Genomic DNA, 23,322 nt, shown 5'->3' with positions numbered 1-23,322 from the left:
ATCAAGAGTAATTTCATAAGAAAAATGTAGGAGTGAAAAGTATACATCAATCTGTCTATAGCATATTTTTCATGGTAAAATTTTCAAAAGAAAACTATGATCAAAGACTTGAAAACTGAAATTAAACAACTTGATACACTTTTCTGTCCCAAATATCCCAAGTTTCATGGTAGTTTTCAAAGTAACCTGAAATGGTATTTTCATTTATTTTTAATATTGTTTATATGGCGAAGGGAGATAGGGCAGCCAAGTGTATTATGATGACAGGCCACCTACTTTTTTTTCTCCAGATCATATCGTCTCCTGCATGGTTTGCCACCTGTATGTATGTTTGGTAGGCTCGTCGTTGTTGAACAAAGCTACAAGCTAAAAAAGGGTAGAAGCGTGTTTTAATTTGGGCCTAAAAACACAGGTATACTTTTTGTCTCTGACAGAAATACCTGTGCTTTGTGTCAGCATCAGCTCACATAGGAAGACTTTTATGTAAATTATACAAAAATATCTCATAATTAATGTAATTATTGTTACAGCAGTTTTATGGCTCCAGACTTATTTTTCATATGGTCTCCAATTGACTTTTCAATCTGTTTTCAGTCTTTTCAGGGAATGGGACTATCCTTGGGATTTTTTTTTACATTCCAGTAGATTTCACTGTCTAAAGTGTGTTACATTTTCCTTTCCTGTAATGACATTTCTTTTAGTTATAGTCTTTTTATTGTTCTGATAATTCCTTTTTGTTTTACTTTGATTTGACATATATTTGTAGATGATTACATACTACATCTGTCATTATATAACAAAGTTTTATTCCAGTACTTTCCCTTTCCTTTTCATGGTTCTGTTGATCTGAATTCCTTCTCCTGTTTGCAGTATGAGGAATCCTAGGCCAGGAGTCTTTGTTTAAGGTGGAGTCTTAGCTGCCAGCACTCTTCAATGCTTGTCTTCAGATTCTTTTCTTTTTGGCTGACTCCACTGCTTGCTTGTCCAGAACCTTTTGGTATGAGCTCATGTCAGAGAGCAAATACTAGTACAAAAGCCTCTGTTTCAACCTCCTTGTATGGTGTCAGAGAACGCTGCAGCAGTAGGTGAACTTGCAGCTTTGAACTGACAGTGGAACAGATCAAATCTGCTAAGGTAGGATGTTTGGCTTGGTTGATAAGGGCATGGTGCTGCTAATGCCAAGGTCATAGGTTCAGTCCCCATACGGGCTATGCTGAGGGTTGGACTAGATGACCTCCAGAGGTCCCTTCCAACCTTACCATTCCGTGATTGCTGAAATTGGAACAGTTTGTGTGTTAAAGTTAGCATTCTGCAAAGGAAGGTACTTTGTACAGTTGAGAGCCTCAGTTCTTGCAGTGTATTTTATCAGTTCTCCACTGCTTTAAGTCTGCTTTTCTAGACTGTTGCTTTGATTAGTTTGTCCCCTTCCCTTAAATTACTTTTTTTATTACATTAGTTACAAGCTGTAGAACATACTAGTTGGAAGTATCCTTTATGATTTGTCTTCACCCTGTCTAATGGCTTTATCATTAATAAGATACTAATTTTGGAGTTTTCTTGGCCTGTGCTGCCAGGTTCCATCATGCTTTCAGTTAATTCTGAAAGAAGCATGAGTGTTTTGTTTTCCTGTTGTTTCTTGCACACACAGAAGGCAATCAACATAAATATGCTGAAAGCACTGTCATTCAGTCCCTTCTTAAAACTCACCTGCACTGTTGTGTCTGTAGAACTTGGAGAGAATTCAGGTTATCAGTATATTTCTATTATTGTGGTGATTTACTGGTAATACCTCTGTACTTCTTTGTATTGTCTAGTCTATTTGCATCCATCTGTTCTTGGTAGTAAACTGTCAGATCTTCAGGAAAGAAGGAGACCAACTTCTTAGCAGAGTGTCATGAAAAAGATCATTAAGTTTACTAGCTGCTATTGAGTCTTACAATAAGTATGTTATTAGATGTATTTTATAATATAACATTCTAAGTATTCTGCATAAGGTGCATTTTTCCTTGTCATGCTGCTGAGGGTAGATTATCCTTACTTTGCATACCAGATAAAGAACAATGTTCTGTTTTTATCTCTCTACGCTTATTTGCTTCTGTCCTGTTATCCCTTTTCCCTCTTCCTCCAAAACAAGTAGACAAAAGCAGAATCCTTAGCTATGCAACTCAAGCGTTAAATCAGCACTGCTGACAGAAATTTGTCTTCTCTGCAAGAATGGTATAAGAATGTTTGTGCAACCAGTGAATATAACATTAGTATTTCCTTGAAGATGCTTTTGTTTTAACGTAGTGATCAGCAAAAGACTGTTTTTTCACTATATTATTTATCTTGTCATTTTTTACAGCTATGAATCATGAATGTGTAAGGCTAATGCTCTGATTTATTTCATATAGTGTAGAGCAAAGGGAGTGTGGATTAGGTTCTCAGCGAGCAACTCAGGTGCCTAATCATAAAAGTCTAGTGCCAGTTTAGATACTGCAGGCTATTCAAGACATTCTCACAGGGCTAACAGATGTCTCACAAAACCTGAAGGGATCCCATGACCATCTGGAATGGCAAAGGGAAGCCAGCAGGGATACTGGAGGATATCTACAGTGGCACTAGACACCTCTCTGTAAGTGTCTAAATCCTATTTTTGATGTCCAACAGCTAATTTGCATGAGCCAGGAAGAAAATAAAGATGTCAGGTGATTTGCACTATTTAATTTTTCTTCATTGGTATCTGGATCGTTTTCTTGTTATTAAGATAATTTGTATGAAAAAATAATTTAGATTGGTATGGTTAATTTTAATTTCTTCTATTTACTTTCCTGTCTGAAGATAGTCTGTAATACCATTAACGTATTTAGAATAACTGATGATGATGTCATAGGGAGGATTGAGTTCATGAGGACATAGGCACTAGGACTAAATAAACCAAAAACGTCCGGTTTTGTATGAGGACAAATGTCTTTAATAAGAAGCATGCAAGGGGATGAGTCTCTGTATATGTAGAAAATACAGTAATACATCTGTATCTAAATTGTTATTTATTTGTATTTATTTATCTTCGCACTATTTTGATAGAAAGTGCACTGAGACACTAGACAGTTCTGTTTTCTAACCTGTTTTCTCCTAGAATACTTATCTTTTTTGTGCTATTGACCCCAAACCAAAAACTTAAAATCAAAAAACTGTCTTGAACTTTGGATATATACAAATATGTGAATGCAGAACTGATTCTGGTTCCTGCAGGTACTTTTATCTTTGTAGTAAACACTTGCACTCCTACATGAGAACACCGTCAGAAGCATTTGGAATATAAACACAAATTTTGCAGCAGTGTTCTATCTTTATTTTGTAGGCACATAAGTTTCTGGTTAGAATGTTGCAAAAATGTGGCTTTCATATTTCTCCTGTTTTGGTTTTCCTTTCAGTGTCTTTCAATTTCAGTTATTAACAAATGGACATGCTGGATAGGTCTTGGGTAATGATCTGGCTATGAAAATTCATAATATTCTTTAAAAAGGATAGGATGCAGAACTATTTGTCTGCCTTTTCCCTGCTGTGGATAGAATAAATAACATTCTTCTTAATCCTCTTTTTAGTAAGTATTCCAGTAGTGAATATCAGTATTTCTAATGTGCAAATGGATGGATAATGTGCATAGGAAGTGTAGAGCTTTTTTTTTCTTCTAAAAGAATTGACATTTTATCTATATTCTATTAATTCACTTGAAGAGAGACAGTGAAATAGCAATTTAAATGTTGTATTGATTTCAAATCAGAACTCTCACTTTTGGATATCAGTAAACAGATTGTAGTGTACTAGACCATGAGACAGTCAATATCTGGAAAATCTGTCAGTTTGCTGCATATCTCCTCTCTGAGAAGTCTGCAAAATATGGGATGACATCTGCTCCTTTAGGAATAAGTGAAAATCCCGTTATTTTAAATAGAGAATGTTTTCATGACACTCAGATTTAGTTCTGCATGTAATAATTAAACAAAGTGTAATTTTTAATATTTTTAACTTCTGTGTACAGTACTAAGAAATTTAGAAGGTCAAGGAATATGACAATTCTTCAATCTCTTTCTTGTTTAACTCTGTGATACAGGAAAGCAGAACTTCTAATTAGTTAATATCAGCTTATCAGCCCCATATCTTCTGGGACTTAGCATGTAAAACCTAATGTGGCACTAGAAATTCTTTCCTTTTTATCCTTCAGAGATAAATACTCCTTTTTTTCAGGCACTGAAGTAAAAGAATACACAATTTAGGTGAAATCAAAGTGTCATTGCACATGACAAGTTAATGTCCTGGAATATGTAGACATAAATTTGAACAGATTTAAAGATACACAAATTGGTCTAAAAGACTCGAATATGATAGTTTTGCAATGACAGGATTGTTTATCATTATTTGAATTGTCGCTCTTGCCCCCCTTTCACTGAAATTCATTTTGAACAGTTTGTTAGTAGTGCTATTGCAAGCAGTAACATTCAGTGTTTGCATCTGCACGACTCTCTAAAAGGTATAAAACAATTGCATAACTTCTGTGAAGATGAGAGAAAAGTCTGATCTTTGCAGAGTTCTGTCTTTCCTCATGCTTTAGGAGCTGGCAGTGGAAAAGCTTGATTTTCTTTTTATCTAAGGAAAGCATTATATGAATACAAAGATATTTATAATGTTTTTATCCTTTTTGATGTTATTACTTTATGTTCAGGAATGAAAGTGGCTTCTGACCACTTGGATGAAAATATCCAATTCCAGTATGTCATATCACAAGTTTTAGTTGCTAAATTAATGTTGATGCAATTATTTTTTTTCTTATTTTAGGTTTAAATTTAAAAGTTAAAAACACATAAATCTTATTTATAAAGCAGAATAAAATTCTGAATAAAGGCTTGCCTCTTGCTTTCATGCCTTATGTGAAACATAAGCTTAGCATATCTTTTGGCCCATTTGTATAGTGAATGAGTCTCTAAGGTACATGATAGAAGAGGTAAATGGCACCTTCATACTCTTGTCAGTGTGGTCCTGGAAGAATGACTTCTTCAGAACAATAAACATCAGTACAGGAGAACCCCTGAGATAGTACATAATAAGATAACTAGCCTCAGATTTAAACCTGAAATACACAGGTGACAGAGGCATCACACTTTCCATGACGGACACATTTACATTTTGATTATCACTTTATATTTGAGTTTAAGAATTGTTTATGTAGTCCTTATAGAGAGCATTTTCTTCTGGAACATAATTGAAAGCATGTATTTTTGTAAGGGATTTTGCCTTCATTATTATAACCCTGCATTATGTACTCTTTGTTTTTGAGTGCTTGCTATTTTTGTGTGAATAACCAGAGACTGTTGCATAGCTTTGGAGAGACTTGCTCCAATCCTGGGAGCTGCAGACTGACATACACTGTAAATCATATTGCATGTGCAAAAGAAGAATATAGCTTGCCTTTTTTTAACTTCAAACTTTGTGTGTCTGCTACATACAGAATTTGTTCACCAGTAGGAGGAAAAATGTCATTTATCTAATCTAAAGTTGTGATTGTACGTTGGGGCGTAAACTACCAGACTGAGGTACTGAGCTTAGATTTATACCAGCAGCAAGAAAAAAGGGAGAGAAACATGATCTTCTACACCATTAGCATCCCTCTTCTGCTGGGATTCTTGTGTGACTAGTGGAGTACACTGCGGTGCAGTGCAGAAAAGCCGTTCGAACCAGAGAATCTGATCTATTATCTTTTCAAACAATTCGCATCATTAGCAGATGTTAATGCAGCTAAGACATTCAGTTATCTGGAGTAGCAGAGTTTAATTTATATTAAAAACCTGATACTTTTAACAACAGAACATGATACTGCTTAATATTTTAAACTTCCTGGGGTTAATTAATCTATTTAAAGATATTCTAATATTGATTGTTTTATTCTTCTATAGTGGCTGTCAATTATGTTGATATGTTTATGAAAAGGTGTTGGTCTGTTTATAAAGCTTACCTGCATTTGTGAACAATAAAGGGTTTTCTGTATTTCCAATAATACCATAAATACTACTTTTTTAAAATAGTGTTTCTCCCTTCAAATATTAAATGCTAACAGATTTTTTTTCTTAATTCTTTATATAAAACTATAGTTTATATGAAAGGACCATGGTTCCTGCTCAGAAAATGTATCAATGACTAAATATTATTTATTTAAAGGCAACATTCAAGTTGTTCTGCTAAAGTTCGCTTTGACAGCCTGCTCGCACCATACGGAATTGGTATTTTTTCTCTAGATTCTTTGCCAGCACATATAGGCACCTTAGTACTGGATAGTTTAGAAGTGGCTGTTTTGTTTAGTAGCTGGGTTATCTGGGCAGATGCGTGTCTGTTACTTATGCAAATGTTAATCCTCATCCCTACTGTTTGAGAGCTCTCACAACAGTGTTAAGAATAGCCTCTGCAGTCTTTTGAATGTTGCTGTTCCTTTTACGCTTCCTTTTTGCAAAGCTTATTTGAAGTACTACTTGTCTGCAGGGAATTCATGAGTTAATTAGGAGAAACTTTTGGGGAATGGACTCCCAAAAGTGTTGCTTCTCTTCCTTTCTTGTTATTAAAATGAGTAGATTTTTGCTAGTTGGAAAGGACTAGAAAACATCTTTTGAAGGAATTAGAGCACTGTTTTTATGAATAAAAGCATGATCCCTATAAAGGAGTTGCTTTCCACATATGGGTGTTGTGGGTGCAATTTTGTCCCTGTATCAGCCAAATCTCTTGTGTAATTGTTCCAAAAGCTAACTTGTAATTGTGCCAGCTGAAAGCTTATGGAAAAAATTTGTTGTAGGATGGAACTCTGCACTGGCTTTGTTATACTGCAAGTATAATATTGCTGCTAAAGGAGTTGATTTCTAAAAATTGTAATCTGTGTCTAGAAGGAAGATTTAAATAATCTTACGCCAAAATGGAAGGCAGAAAGGAAGCCTTCCTTGCAGCTAATTTTGTGCTCAAACCTTGTCTTGAATCAAATTTCCAATACATCATGAAATGGCATAGGAAATTCTAGTTTCTGCAGGGATACTTATCAAATCTTACAAAATATGAGTGAAAGAAGCTGAGTTTGCTAGGACAGATTTTCATTCCCTATCTTTTGATATAGCATTTGTGGGACTAAGCTAAATTTGTAATCAGAATTCCTTAGTATGTACACCAGAAGTGTGTAAACTGCTCTAATCTCATTGTGCATTTTCAAGGTAATCACTATTCCTTATAGAACTTGTCACCAAAGAGTGCTGTGATCATTTGCTCTGATCTCATGCATCAAATCTGTCACAAATAATATAGTCATAATTCGTTCTACTTTAAGGGAGATGGCTGGGGAAGACCTGTATTACAAAACCCATGGTACACAGACCCTGGTGGTATCCTGAGCAAGAGGTGATGACCTCATCATCTTTAAAGAACTGCAGTTGCAAAAAGCAAAATAAAACCTCATACAAATACATTTTTTGTGTGTGTGAGTTAGCAGCTATGTGTCATTGACTTTGGCAGGGAAAGTCAGGAATTAGGTCACATTGTTACCACTTTTCGAATGAATATTTTAAAATAAAATGGCACATATGGTAACATTTTAATGTAATAGAACTGTTTTTTTGACTAAATGCTAAATATTTGCCACTTGCCTCCCAACAAAAGAAGAATACGACATGTTCTGTTGATTTTTTTTTCCCCAAAATACTATCTTGTCCTTGGATTTTTAAAAATGCACAATGCAAATAGACTGTAAAAAGAGCATAGTTCAATGCTCTAGAACAAGAACTATAAATTGGTAACCAAATGCTCATATAATATCAAATATTTCGTGCCAATCTTTGTGATTTGAGAATTTGATCTCAGAATTCTTGGGTTCCAGCTAAGGTACAGTTTTATTAATAACTTCAGATAAATCACTTAATATCTCCGTCTTTTGATGTACACCTAGATAAGAATGTTTCCGTCAGCCTTCTGCAGTACCTTATCAGAGTATAGTAAGGCTGTGTTTTTGTGGAAGTGATTGGAGATTGTTTCCTGAAGTATGCTATATGTGTAAAACAATAATGATAAAAACAGTTAACACCACAGCAGCAGTCAGTTTTTTGTTGAGCTCCTCTATTAAGATAGTGAATTTTTCATTAGTCTGTCAAATCAGGAAATACGGTCTCCCATGATCAAAGGGTTTAATGGAGCATGTGCAGAAAAATCATGGAAGCAGAGTAGCCATCCTTTGCAATGCACCAGTATTATTCCATAAACTGTGTGAACACCTAAATGCTGTAAATCTAATTTGAGGTGTAGTGCAGCTAGTAAATTTAGGTTAAAGATGTTTTTAAGTATTATTCATCATTCACACATTACACTTGCTGTGTTAAAAGATACTTACTATTCCATGTTATTTCACTGAACTGAGGACATGAAGAAGTAGGTTTACAGAAATGGTTCATGGTTTTATTACAGTAGAATTAGATATATTTCAACATTTATGAAAATATGGGTTGCAGTGATGAGGTGAAACCTATGAAAACAAAAAGCAAACAGAAACCTCACAACCTCTCTGATCAAACCCTTGAATTACAGCATTTTTCCAGTAATGAAAATCAGCATAGAATAATCCTTTTCTAGTTATAGTGACAGTGAAAACTGTTGCTACATTGAAATGGTGATTGCAAAGGAATTAAGCTTCATGGATTAAAATACTGCAAATTATGTTTTGATTTTTTTCAGGGAACTGAATAGATGCACTTAACAATAAACAAACAAATTAAAAACTACCATTCATCTACAAAATTACAGTTTGACCATAGATTTTAGTTGGAATTTAAAACTGAGCTTATGCAATTTCATGTAAAAGTTTTATTTTTGGTTAAATTCATTGTTGTCAAATTTTGTTTTAAGGTTTTTGCTATAAACAACTTTGTTGTGACATTTCTATCACCGCAAGTCATCTGAAGGAAAAAAAAATCATGTTCTGCTTCAGTCTAATATTGTACCTGTGTTTGGGTCCAATATTAGATGAATGAAATATATCATCCTACAGTCTTGAATGGAAAAAAAAAATCCTTTCCTATGTAGTGGCAAACTTTGTGTTCCAAATGTTGATACCGTCTCCAGTTCTTGTGGGATCAATTCTGAAATTCTTATTTCTTATTCTAGTCTTTGCACTTCTAGATTTGAAGTTGTGCATGTATTTGTTGTTTGTGAATTTAATGCTGCGCTTGAGTGTGGTGTTAATAAACTTACAAAGCATACATCTAAAAGCAGAAGCTAAGTGTGCGGTGAGAAGAAAACAGTTAAGGTTCTAGATTACAGCTGAGTCAAAGTGACAGTGAAGAAGAGGTCTCATTCTCTTCACCCTTGCTTTTCTTTGCCATCATGTGATCACCTGTCCCCCATATCAGATCTTGTACCAGTGAACCTGTTCAACTTGCAATCTCAGCAGTAAAAAACTCACTTTTACTAGGTTGGTTTTCTGGTGTTTTGTGAACTGAATAGGTTTGCCATGTGATTAGGTGATTACCAGAGCAGATGCGAAGTAAGTGACTGGACTACTTCAGGAGCAGTGTTGGTAGGGATCAAGACTGGACCTTTCTTGTGGTGGTGAAATGCTAATTTGGCTAAACCTGTAACATGAAGCTACCTTTTGTGGCTTTTACATCACTGCTATATTTTCATTCTAAAATCTTGAAATGTATAACTCAATAAATTATATATTCAATCTCCTCATTTGGTTCAAAAATTTGCAAGTGTGTGGTTTGTTGTGTGAGCCCAGAAAATTGTATGTTCAGTTTTAGTCCTAGATTCAAAGATTTGAGAAAATAGCAAGTCCTGGACACATTCCAATCAGGGACTGATAAATTGTTGCTTAATTGAACCTCAACCATATGGTGCAGTTCAAAGGTCTAAGCAAAAATGTGCTGTCACCTCATTTATGAGGCTTATAGTAGGAGAAGCAATATTTCTTTTGCTGCTACTTTCTGCTCTTGTGTCAAACTAGTAGAACCAAATAGATCTAATACTTGCAATAAGTACTAGCTTTTGAAAGCTCCTCCAAATCATCCTCTATTTTAGGCAAATTAAGAGGTGTCACAAATATATCACAGAATAACAGAATGGTTGAGGTTGGAAGGGACTGCTGGAGATCGTCTAGTGCAACCCCCTGCTCAGGCAGGGTCACCTAGAGCATGTTGGACGTAATTGCATCCAAGCAGGCCTTGAAGATCTCCAGAGAAGGAGACTTCGTAACCTCCCTGGGCAACCTGTTCCAGTGCTTCGTCACTCTCACAGAAAGTTTTTCCTCATGTCAGATGGAACTTCCTATGTTTAAGTTTGTGCCTGTTACCTCTTGTTCTGTTGCTTGGCACCGCTGAAAAGAGTCCAGCCCCATCCTCTTGACACCCTCCCCTAAGGTATTTGTAGACACTGATAAGATCCCTTCTCAGTCTTCTCTTCTCCAAGCTGAGCAGGCCCAGTTCTTGCAGCCTTTCCTGATAAGAGAGATGCTCCTATCCTCTAATCATCTTTGTAGCCCTACGCTGGACTCTCTCCAGTAGCTCCCTGTCTCTCTTGTGGTGGGGAGCCCAGAACTGGATGCAGTGCTCAAGATGAGGCCTCCCCAGGGCTGAGTAGAGGGGCAGGATCACCTCCCTCGACCTGCTGGCAACAGTCTTCCTCATGCAGCCCAGGATACCATTGGCCTTCTTGGTCACAAGGGAACATTGCTGTCTCATGGTTAACTTGTTGTCCACCAGAACTCCCAGATTCTTCTCTGCAGAGCTGCTTTCCAACAGGTCAGTGCCCAGCCTGTAGTGGTGCATAGGGTTATTCATCACTAGTTGCAGGTCCCAGTACTTGCTCTTGATGAATTTCATGAGGTTCCTCTCTGCCCAACCCTCCAGCCTGTCCAGGTCTCTCTGAATGGCAGCACAGCCCTCTAATGCATCAGCCCCTTCTCCCAGCTTGGTATCATCATCAGACTTGCAGAGGAGGCACTCTGTCCCTTCATCCAGGTCATTGATGAAGAAGTTGAATAATACTGGGCTCTGTACTGACCCCTGCGGGACACTGCTAGCTACAGACCTCCAATTTGACTGCTGCTGATCACAACTCTCTGATCTCTGCCTTTCAACCAATTCTCAATCCACCTCACTGTCCACTTATCTAACCCACGCTTCCTGAGCATATGAGGATGTTAATGGGAGACCGTGTTGAAAACCTTGCTGAAGTCAAGATAGACAACATCTTCTGGTCTCATCTCTCATGCTAATGATATTGTTCCAAATATACCAAGTTGTAATTATGATTTTGAAGTAGTTATGTTATCTGGAATATGTTGTTTTTTCTCAAAATTTACACCTCCCATTCTATTTAATGTCACATGATAACCTGTCTTTGTAGAAGTAGTATTATAACTTAGTGTCAAAGTGATAGCTTGATGCTTAAGTAGTATTCATTATTCATAGGAATATTATGTGGAGATGATGTTTCTGTGGTAATACATTATAGCACTTTACTGAAATTACTCAGACACCTCTGATAATAGGGTAGTAAAATACCCTGAATTAGCCATCAAGGCCAAACTAAGTAACGTTTATTAGCTTTTTTCCTGGTGCATTCAGCTTTTTCACTAGGAAATTAATTCCACTCATCCTTAATGAGATGCATTAGCTTAGAATAAAGTTTGCTATTCAAATCTGATTTGAACAGACTTTTTAGAATTTAGTTTTTTTTTCTATTCACTGATAAAACCCAGCTACAAATATTTGCCTTGCAGAATATTCACCTTGCAGTAATTTGGTCGTGTAAAAACCAGAGAGCTTACATAGCCGAAGTCACATGGTGAAAAGCTTCCACTATGTATTGTCAAGTAATAACCTCTCCGTCCACTGAACTGGAGTCCTTGAAAGTGAGATATATTTTTGTCTATATAGACTGCATTTTGTCATTGCAAGTTTATTCTTTACAGAATATTGATAGCGCTGTATAGAGTCTTACTTTAAATACCTCTCGTGATGAGCTGTACAACGTATTCAGGCTTACTTCTTCACTAGAAAATAAGAGATAGCATTTCATACAAGATACTAGGCAATGGAGAATTAGTCCCACAGGTTGCATGTGTATGATCCCATCAGTCCCTCACCAAGCAAAACCTCATTGTGGAAGTCTGGGTAGATGTCACAGTAGAGCCTGTGAACAGTTGTTACGTCTGTCCTTTTAGTTTGTCATCATGTAAATCCAAGTTTCATAGTTTTCTTTTTGGTACTTGGCTTAAGAGTTAAGAAAAGTACGTTTTGATTTCAAATGAACATTGGAGAAGTGGAATGCAATTAAAGTCTCAAAACGTTACTGTATGAGACAGCTGTTGTAAAAACACAAAGCTAAGGTTTGAATTCACTGACCAAAAAAAAGGGGGAGAGAAAAAAAAAAGAGGGGTATTGATGTGGCACGAATGATATGTCCTGTGAATTGTACTGTAAAATAAACAAGATAAAAGGCATTTTAGTTTTCTTGTAAAGCAAATTATGCAAGGCAAAACAGATGTAGAATACTGTGCTGCCTACCTCAGCTCAGTAATGTTACTCTAAAAACAAAATAACTTTTGTTACTGAAAAAATGCTTGTACTAGATTTCAGATACACTTGGAATTTTTGCCGTATGGTACCTCTGTATTTCTGCTCTGCAGTTATATACCAGCCCAAAATTTTCCATGAGATTTAAGTGGTTCCCTAATGCAGTGATGTGAGTTCAGTGGAAGCCTGACAGGTATTCCTGCTCCAAATATGCCCATATAAGAGTGACTTTGATCTGTTCAAACTACACTCCAAATATCATTGCACTGATGTCATCTGTATTTCAGAATACGTACAGCTGTAAATGCTTGTAGAGATTTATTTTCACCATTATCCTTCTCCCTATGTTGCAGTTTTTAGAGAGTATGTGCAGATTTATACTGAAATGGACTTATTTGAATGTGTTTTCCTATCTCTGAGTTTTAAATGTTTGTCTCAAGGTTTGTTCTTCTTGGTTTTGCTCTTCCAAAGCCCCTGCAGGGCCTCAGCAGTGTAAGTTCTTATGAAAATTACACAAACATGAGCTACTGTGTATTCAGCAGTATACCCCATCACTCTTCTATAGATGATACAGGCAGATAATGATTTGGGTTCTTACAAGGCTCAGCAGTTATGTGTACTGTTGATCACTTTTAAACTCTTATTTGGGCTTTATTTCCTGCATTCTGTACTGTATTTTTATTTAGAATATTTTTTATTCTTCTTTGTTAGTGTGAAGATTTTTAATATTGTTGCTTCACCTAATGTTCTTTGCTGCCATTATTTCTTCCTTGTATGTGATCATTCTGTTCTCCCAAGCAGTTTTTAAATTTTGAATCAGATTGTTTTTTACAAATATATTGCCATGTTTTTGGCTGTTCCTTAACTTGACGTGTATGTTTAAATTCATCCCTGTTCAGCAAAGCAGTTATTTCTGTGTTTGAATTTAAGTGCATGCTTAATGTGTAAGTGCTTCTGAATGTTAATAGCATTATTGTGGCTTTGTTTTGGAGCACTTAATTTTATGTGTTGTTTAGCTGATATCCCCATTCTCAGGTATACTACTCACTACATCATTGTATCACCAGATATAAGTATTCAAAATCTACAAGCTTCAGAAATCTTCCTTCTATGAAACAACTGTTGGAAACCTGAGCAAGAATTCTGAATTTTGTTTTCTAAAACAGTGTTATTATATGGCAAAAGAACATGTTGTGAAAGTTATTTTTAGAAGACTTTATGTGAACTTTGTAGAATGAAATCCATCTATAGGTCTCTATCTACTCTTCTGTTTGTTTTTCAAACATTTGATTTATGAATAGAAGCATTGGTTCACACACTAGAGCAACATAGCAAACTATTGTTCAATTAATATTTATTAGAGATAGGTTGCAGCATTTTGATATGCTCAGATGCTATAAACTGTATTTAAAAAGAAAATATGTTAGGTTTATATTCCCATGGCACATATGCTGCTCTTGTTATAAACTAATGGTTTGCTGTTGCTATATTTTCATGTAATGGCAAGGAAATAAGGTTGGGTGAGAATTAAAACTGAAATCATGTAACACCTTGCAGTAACAATGAGGTAAAAATATCAAACAAAAGTTCCTCCTTTTACTTTGAACCTAAATAGCAAGTGAGATTATACTCATGACTGTTAGGGTTTTGCAGCTGTATTTGGATATGGTTATGGTAACACTTCCACACAGAAAAATAATTGAATACTGGCTTCTTCAAAGTCGCCATCATTTGTATATTATGCAGTCAGTGAAGGAAAATCTCTCTATAAAGTTGGCATGAAAGTTAGGGAAGGTGAAGCTCTAGTAGTTTTCATCATTCTAAATTAAATTCTTAGCCAAAATAACAATCTCCATATTTGTACTTCAGACAACTCTGTGGATTCTTAAATACTAACTTACAATTTTTTTTTATAAATGACGGAGGATATAATGGATAAGGAAGCTATTGTGGATGGAAATCATTTAAAGTACCATTCAAAATGTACTTGAGGAAGGCGTAATTGGATTAAGCATAGGGAAAATGCTGCTTTGTTGATTCTTCAAGCTTTTAGAACAGCTTTATTTTTTCTAGCGTTATTGTTTATTTGTTCTGTGCAGAATAAGTGTTTGACAGTTCTCTCTCTCAGTTTATGTTTAATGTTGATTTTCCATTGCTGATCATACCTGTTAGTGAAATGTGTATGTATGTTACCCTGTTTGACAAGAGCCCTGAAGCACAAGCATCTGCTTAAGAGAAGCTCCCACTTACAGTAAGAAATAATATATTTCTGTCTCGGATGCAGAATCATTTTCCAGCTCTGCTAATTCCACATTCAATCCCATGTAAGATGCAAAAGGAATTAATGTCATTAGGGTAACCTGCTACTTGGATGCCAAAGAAATTACTGTTTTTTTTTTTTTTTTTTAATTATTTAAAGATATCTCGTTGGTGATGTATCCTACCCACTTAATGTCTGCTGTTTCTTTTGTTTCTAAATGCATCTATGTGATTATTGTTGCTATTGTGGGAATGAGTAAGACTCCTCAAGAGATAATTTGAGGATTTTACTCAAATTTTTGGCCAAGTGTGTAATTTAAATATCTATTGTTATTGTCTAGCGAGGTATAAACTAATGTAAGAGGGGTACCAGATAAATACTCTGGGATTTGATTCCTAGTGGTGTTAGTGATGTGGCAGTTCTGTGCAAGATCATGAAAGTGTGCTTTACAGTGATATTCAAGTATAACTTTGGATGCAGTGTGGATGGATCTAATTCTGTATTACTTGCCTAAAGGTACTGTTCTAAAATTAATGTTCTGCAATTACCAACAGAAACTGACAATTGCTTTTATCATCATACCTTTAACCACAATTTGGTGATCTTTATGCATATTCTAGCATATCTGGGAGCATTAGGAACTGCAACAGATTTAATTTCTGTACACAAGAACTATTTAAATAATTTCATAAAATGTTCTTTGTTGGAGATTGCTTTAATATTTGTAATCAACATATTTTTTTATTAGAAGTTTAAATTTTTCTAAATCATGTTATATACTTGGTTGTGCACTTATTTCCTTTATATATTAATATTCCTCTAGGTTTGATCCCAGAAGGCCAGCTCAGGTAAATGATTCGAGATAGCCACTGGAATTTTGCCAGATTAAAGTCTGCAGATTTGAGCTCTAACCAGATTAGCCCACATGGCCCAGTGTGCTGAGTTTCTGCTGTGTACATCAGAAGGGTGGGGAGCTGCTGAGAAGCCCCTTCACTCTTTGGCTGGGTACATGCCTGCCCTGGCACCAGATAATACCAGATGGTGACAGCTCCCCAGGGCTGCAGGCAGCTGGAGCAGCAAACTCCAGGCACTCCTCCCCTTGCTGTGCCCTCCCCTCTGCTCAGATTGCAGTGGCTTGTGGCCTCCGATGGCTGGACAACTCCACAGCCACTGAGGGACTGCTTTGTATCACAGAAATCCCCAGCTGGGAAAGTGCAGATGGTTTCAACTCTCATTATGCTTTTTGTGCAGCACAGAGGAAGCAGGACAGGCCACAGAATATGCCTGCAGATTTTGGCACCTCGGGTAATTCTTTTACTTTATACTTTGACCTGCTGCACAGTGATCTCTCTAGAAGTCCTGTGAGCGTTACATTTCCATCGCATGTGAATGATCCTTTTAGTCTTTTTTTTTTTAATGCGTTTCTTTAATGGTCATAACAAGAAAACTCTTGATTTTGGTATTCAGCTTGGCTCACTGTCTTGCAGGTAATTAAATTGCTGGGAAAAGGTGAATCTTTATACAGATTCGCATTTCTTTTCTTTTAGCACTTAAAACTGTTGTATAGGCAAGTTACCATCTCACAGGGCATTGTTCTTCATTCACCTTCCTGCTCATCACACAATGCTAGATCATGACCTTCAAAAATGATGTGCAGTTCATTTTTTGTGTATTCTGAACGGTAACCTAAAGGAGGAGAAAGGATGTGGGAAGTATTGGAATATTCTTCTTCTTCTTTTTTTTTAACATTTGCTGATTGGTTTATTTCACTTTTTCAGTACTGGTTTCTAAAATAGGTATTTGTGTGGAAGTAAACAAATACTGTTGGGTAACAGGGATGTTGCTTATTAATATTAATATCTAATGAATTACTTTAATTACCTGCCCTCTTCTGATAGGTCATCAAGGCTAGAGCAGCTGAAAATCCTTTTTCTAGAGCATGTTTTCTTATGCCATTGTGTTGTATGGTACTATATATATGGTACTGTAAGGATTACAATTAGAAATTTTGGATTAGTTTATTTTTGTAGTAAAAGATTTTTACAGTTCACAACGTTTTGCAAGAAATTTTGTTTTCTTACTAAATCATTTTGGGAGATGACTTAAAATTGCTTTTTGTCCAGTGAAATCTATTCCCAAGAATAAGTAACAAAAGCATTCTTTGAAAATTTTTGTATTCTAGTTCTAGTGTACCTATTTTTAGATGCTGATCTCAAGGTGAGAGTTGTATAATTTCTGTAACTTTCATCTAGTAATATCTTTGCCACAGACACATTGTAACTTTAGCTGTAGATTAATGTTGAGATACTCAGAAAGATATTTCTCAGCCTGGAAATGTACTGGCATGCATTATGCATTGTGTGTCAGTTACAGCATGTTATCAAAGCCCTAGAAGAAGATGTTTGGACTACCCACTTCGGCAAAATTGATTTTATATGAGTTACTATTGGGTTGATTTCTTTCATGCTAACTTCCCAGCAAAGGAGAAGGGAGATTTCTCCAGGTAGGGGAAAAAGGGGAGGGGAGGAAGCAATAGAGTGGGAAAGAGGAGAAAGGACAACAACTGTTTGCTTGAGAAAGGAAGGCCATTTTTCACCATCATTGAGTCTGCTGAAAGTTAACTACTCATCTCCTCAGGACCTGGCTCAAAAAAGTTAGCCTATTCCTTGTTAGCATAGTGCCTGTAGCTGGTAAAGCACCTTGCTAATTAAGTGTGAAGATAGGAGAAACAGCAGTTCCTCTATGAAGCATCTTCACAGGACAGTCATGCAGTCCAATTTCATTCACTTGCAGCCAGAGTTACAGAGTGACACAGGAAGTGTTAAAAAATAACTCACATCACATGACTATATCAGAAATATAGAATATAGAAATTGGCAGGTATGTAATTACTGAAAAGCGGTAGTGCTGAATTTCTACTTTTTTTTAATTGTACTGTTATGATTGCCACCTTTTATATTTGTGAGAAGTCAAAGGGCTTTTAAAGATTCACATGGACTGAGGTTTACTTCTAGCAAGCTCAGTGGAAATAGGATTTTTCTAGCATGGGCACAATAACATTCTCAAACTCCATTTTAAGGGAGAGCAACATGAAATGCAGTATGTGATTTATGTAGTTTTCTTTTTAATTTGACAGATGAAAAGTCTTAACTTAAAGACTGTCTACGCTCGTGTCACACAAAGGGCTTTCCCATTAGCAAATCCACTGAGAATAATTCATTAGCTAACAGTTTTCATCTTCCCAGTTTCTGATTTTATGATTATAAACATGTCAAGATAACCAAAACCAAAGCACAAATAATTTTAAATGTGATGAAACTCTTGGCACTGCACGTCTTTTTTTCTGTCTTCATATTGTTTCAGGAAGTAAAATAGGCATTATGTTATCCATGCCAAATGAAGGTATTTTGCTGGAATTTAGCTGACGAGAGAGATGGGTCTAAAAATGCCCAAATCACCACTAACCTAAATCATCCAAATCTGAGCTTTTAATATAAATCTAAACAGATTTGTTGCAGTGGTACATCGGAGTTGTGTTCTTTTAAGTACAAAGAATACAAAGCACATTTGTTTCAGACTAATCATTTGCACACTAAGCATGTTCAAACCACATTGTAACTGCCAGCGCTTGTGCAATTCATAGAAAATGTGACTGACAAAGGTTTTAAACTTCAGATGGATGGAAGAATTTTAATGACTTTCAGAGTGTGACCTACTTTGGGATACAGCCATATATGCTCATATTTGGAGCAGTTTGTCTAGTATTATATGGAAGAGCTGAATAATAAATTCCCTGGTTTTACTGAAGCACATGACAAGACTGCCATGGGCTTCTGCTGTAAAGGGCTTTAAAATACACTATAAGCTATACAAAATTTACTTTGTATTTTGAAATACATTAATGTAATATGGTTGTCAACTGGTCATTCCAAAGAAATAATTTCTAAATAAACCTATTACTTGTCTGTACATAAGTAGATATATATAATGTAGAAAATAAATCCATAGCGCAGAATAATTAGGACTGATACACTCTTTGCTTGTAGAAATATTTTGACTTCTTAAGACTCAGGGAAACAAAACAAAGAAAAGTTTGAAGTGTTATCTCATAATAATATCCAGGACCTCAATCATGTAATAGTGTCTAAGGTTTTCTGTTGCTGACGTTACTGTGGTTTTGTAAACAGCTATTCGGCTGTAGTTCTGCAGTGTGTTTCACATCACTGGTCCTCTGTGGGCGTTTGGCGTATTAAACTCACTTGCATTTTCGCAATCGCGTTTTCCTATAAAAACACTCTTGAATACACGGTGGCGGACAAAGAACAGGTAGAATTGACTAGGAAGCAGCAGACGTGGAACTGATCGCCGAGTCGCTGGGGGAATGCCAGCGGCTGCCGCTGAGTCGCGGTGATGGCCCTGCCGTTAGTGCCGCTGAGCGGAGCCCCTCCCCGCAGAGCTGCAGGGCGCGGAGGAGCCCCGCGCTCCCGGGATTTACGTGCCGGTGCCGGGGGCCGCGCCCAGGGCAGCCGGCGGCGCCGGCCCGGGGCTACCCGCAAGCCTCCGCCGGGGCGGCGGCGCGGTGGGAGCATCCCCCGGCCCGGCCCTCCGCCGGCGCCGCGGCGGGAGGCGCCGCCTCTGTCGGCGTCCACGGCAGCCCGCCTCCCGGCGCCCCCGCCCCGCCATGCCGGCCCTGTGAGCGGGAGACGCCGCCGCCGCCGCGGAGGAGGCGGAGGACAGCGCGGGGGCGGAGGCGGGGGGCCCGGCCCCGCCGCCGAGGCGGCGCGGCGCGGCGCGGGGGGCGGCGCGGCGCCCCCGCGTGGGGAGGCGCTCGCCCCGCCGCGGGCGCCCAGGGGCCGCCGCTGCCGCCGCAAGGACGGGGTGACTCCGGCCGCCGCCCGGCTCCGCAGCGGGCGCGGAGCCGCAGTGCGCGTCTCGGAGGTGAGTGGGCGCCGGGGCGCGGGGCTGCCGCGGCCGCCGCAGGTGCCCCCGGGCGCGGCCGGGCCGGGCCGGGCCGGCGGCGCCCCGCGGGCTGGAGCGGCCGGCGCACCTGCCGCGGGGCGCGCCCGGGCCGCGCCGGTGCCGGTGCCGGCGCCGGTGCCGGGCTGCCCGCCCGCCGGGCCCGCTCGCTGGGCTGGCGGATGCGCGGCCCCGCGAGGTCTGGCTGGGTCGGGGTTGGTTTGAAGCCCTTTTTGGCCGTTTCGTGACAGCTAATTTTCTATTGCTTGTAATTAGTGTTCCGCCCTGAGAACGCCTTCGGGTACTCCGTGCGCTGCGTTTATTTCCTCCGCTTTTTCCCTCGCTATTTGATATATTTGTTTATTTATGAGGGTACTCTCCAGATTTCTTATTGCAGTGTCCGTGATGGGAGGAAGGGGACGTTCATTACATGGCGTTTTCAAAGCGGTGAATTTTTAGTGTTCATTTGTATTTTTATGTAAAGAAATACAGAACAATGCGGGAAGAAGGCTTATATTTGTGTTCTGAGCATTCTGTGGTTTGTTTGCCAATATATTGTGGAGATGCTGCTTTTTCCTTAGTACACTTGCTTTTCTCTAATCTTTTATGTATACACTGTAATACAAACCATAAGGCCGTTTTTTTTTTCTTTTTTAAAAAATAAGTCCTTTTCTTAGGCTACATTGTGCCAAAAATATGAGGAATGTATTTTATGTAGGCAGTTACATAATTTAATGTCTCTTACTGGCAGGATAGATAGGTACCAGGAACAGGTAGATTGTATTTATAAATACAATTAAAATGCAAACAACCTTTTTTTTTTTTTTTTTTTTTTTTTTTTTTTTTTTTAATTTTCTGGGATGCTTTGTGAAGAAGTCTTTACATTACATTGCATTACCCTGGAATGTTTGTAAGAGATTTGGTCCTCAATTCTTCATATATCTGAAATCCCAGCCCTGGGCCTTACTTTGCTTCACTTTAACAATGTACAGAGCTGCTTTTGGTATCCTCTGTAACTACTTTTGTATTTCTTTTTGTTTCTTTTCTCTCTCTCTCTTTTTTTTAAGCAGCAGTTATATTGTTTAAAAAAAGCAAAAGTCAAACCAGCATAAATACTTCAGTAGAAGTTATTCACAGAGCTAAGGTACTGAAAGGAGTCTATGTTATGGATGAATGAAAAAACTTTGACCTATATTTAGATGACCATTTTCCGCTGTTCTTTGACTCCTTTGGAAAAATCTCCCTTATGGAGCAGTAGTGTGTGATGCTGCATCTGACCATAAGGTATGATGTCATTATTAGCATATGAAAAGGGACAAACCTCCTGCTTCCTTTCAATCACTGCTGTTGTTCAGGCTCTTAAGTTCCAAAGATATAGATGCTTTCCTATCGGCTGTGGATAGCACAATGGATGTTAGATGCTATTTTACAAGTGTGTGTGTATCTATCAGTGTCTTGCACTAGAATTTAAATATATCACCTTTAAAATGGTTTCTGAAATTTCTGTGGTTGGCTAGAAATCATTTTTTAAATTATGCTTAATAATAGTTCAACTTTTTAGAGTTGGAAAGCTTTCAATTCTTTTTTTTTTTCTTTTTTTTTTTTTTTTTTTTAAACAGCATTCTCATGATGTCAAGGTAAACTTTTGGCTTGTCTTTCAGGCTTGCTGGCACTATGGGATTTGTTTTGACTTGGAACATTTGACTGTCTCCGCAAAGACCTTTCTTAAAAATATACTTTGCTGTTTTACTGTTTGTTTTTAAAGTTGATTTAGCCAAAGGGCATTTTTATTTGTTTTACACATCCAGTGCTTTTTCAAACCTATTAAATTCACAGTGTTTTGCCTTTAAGAACCCCTGTGACATTACTGCGGCTACCAGCTGGAGCAATATACTGTTTTGTCAGATTTTCTGAGAAGGAATAAATTTTGTTATGTCCACTTTGTAAAATTAAATAGTAACATCTAATTGAAAAAAATTAACTTGCTTTTTTTTTTTTCTTTTTGTATGTTCCAATATTCTTTACACAGGAGCTAAAGCTCTGCTATGCTGCAAGCTTTCTGAGTATGGGACTGAATCTGCAGATTACTTTCTTGAATAATTATCCTTTTCTCATCCAACTCAGCAATTTTTAAAAAAAATTCTATCAGGCAGAAATGGGACGTTTAGCTTACTGCATTTACTTCACTGGCTAATATATGAAACATACTAAAATAAGGGAGATAAAGTATCAAAATAGCTATCTGAGTAACTTTACTTAGTCATTGTAAATGAGGTATGCTTAAGCATGTGCTTAAAATAAAATGATGTGTTCAAGCAACTTGTTCAAGTAGGATATAGGCGATGCTGCCTTTCGTAGTGTGGGATGCTCAGAGTAGCAAAGCCTAATTCTGTTGATGATCTTCGTGTTGTGCAAGGCATGCTCATAGTGTATCTTTACATTTTCCTTTGCTGATCTTTTGATAATACTATGAAGGGGGAGAGACTGGAGTGAAGTTATTCACTTAGCAGCAGGAAGAATATTAATTGCATTGCCCAAGAGATGGAACTAATAGTAAATAAAACCCAATGAATTGTCATATGATGCTTCAGTATTAAAAAACAAAAAAGACCAGTCTACCGATGAGTTGGATGTTTTATGTAAAAGTCTCCCTTCAACTTAAAAGGAAAACAAACTCTTGCAAACTTTGGAGACTTACTTCATGGCACTTCTCAGGCAATGTCACTACATGAGGTGTTTATCGAATTATACCAGGGCCCATGCAGGATGAGAAGGATGTGATCAACTATTACTGTTGTGAATGATTTTCCTATTCAAGTTTAGTATCTTAAAAATTGGCATTTAAATTGAAATAAACTGTGTACGGAACAGGTATAATAGAGCCAGCGATACTGAGTTCCTGTGATGTGCCAGGTACCTCCATGGCAGCTTGGTTGTGACTTGTTTACCTATTGGTGATGTTGAGGAAAGGGTTAAGTCACTGTGCCTGTTTCTCTGAGTCTATCAATAAGAGTGACAGTGGTGACAAAGCTTTGTGTAGCATGGACATGTTACAAGGGCACCACTTCGTGGGGTGATAGTGCTGACTGCTCTCTTCACGGGTTGTGTGCTGCTATCGGGTGATGATAGGTTTTTGACATCTAGTGGTGCAATGTAGTTTAATATGAGCTAAGCCTGGGGACTGAAATGTACTTAGACTATTAATTTCCATTTTATAGAAACTGTAGTTTAAATGGAGTTAGGCCCTACCTTCTTGTATTTATGGAAGGCAAGTAGGATCCTTTGATCCTAAAATACTGTAGTACTTGTAAGAAATCTTCAACTAACATTTTCCCTAGTATTTGCCCTAGAAACACGACTGATACTACATAAAAAAAAAAAAGACATCAGTGCTTGAAACCTGTATCTTGTCTTAAAAATGACTACATAGTTGGCGAGAGTAGCCCAGTAAATGCATGTTTTTTTTCTGAGCATCTTGACAAAACTTCTGAGCAGTTGTGTTAAGACGACTGTGGTCACGTCATGAGTTCC

The 23,322-nt window shown here is 37.6% G+C and overlaps 1 protein-coding gene across 2 annotated transcripts in view; it reads left to right on the top strand.

Annotated features, from left to right (window-relative positions):
• The first annotated feature begins 19,687 nt into the window (after positions 1-19,687).
• The window catches only part of HECW2 (HECT, C2 and WW domain containing E3 ubiquitin protein ligase 2), a 177,890-nt gene continuing 174,255 nt past the window's right edge, over positions 19,688-23,322 (top strand). Inside the window, exon 1 of one of the 2 annotated variants that reach the window (XM_062578146.1) lies at positions 19,688-19,773. The gene's annotated coding sequence lies outside the window, so the exon portion shown is untranslated. The remainder of the gene's footprint in view (positions 19,774-23,322) is intronic. The other variant, XM_062578145.1, reaches the window with a different exon arrangement.

The sequence above is a fragment of the Rhea pennata genome, chromosome 6, assembly GCF_028389875.1.
Source record: "Rhea pennata isolate bPtePen1 chromosome 6, bPtePen1.pri, whole genome shotgun sequence".
In the NCBI taxonomy this organism is placed as follows: Eukaryota; Metazoa; Chordata; class Aves; order Rheiformes; family Rheidae; genus Rhea; species Rhea pennata.
Note: the sequence above shows the minus strand (reverse complement) of the source record. Positions and strands in the feature narration are given on the sequence as shown.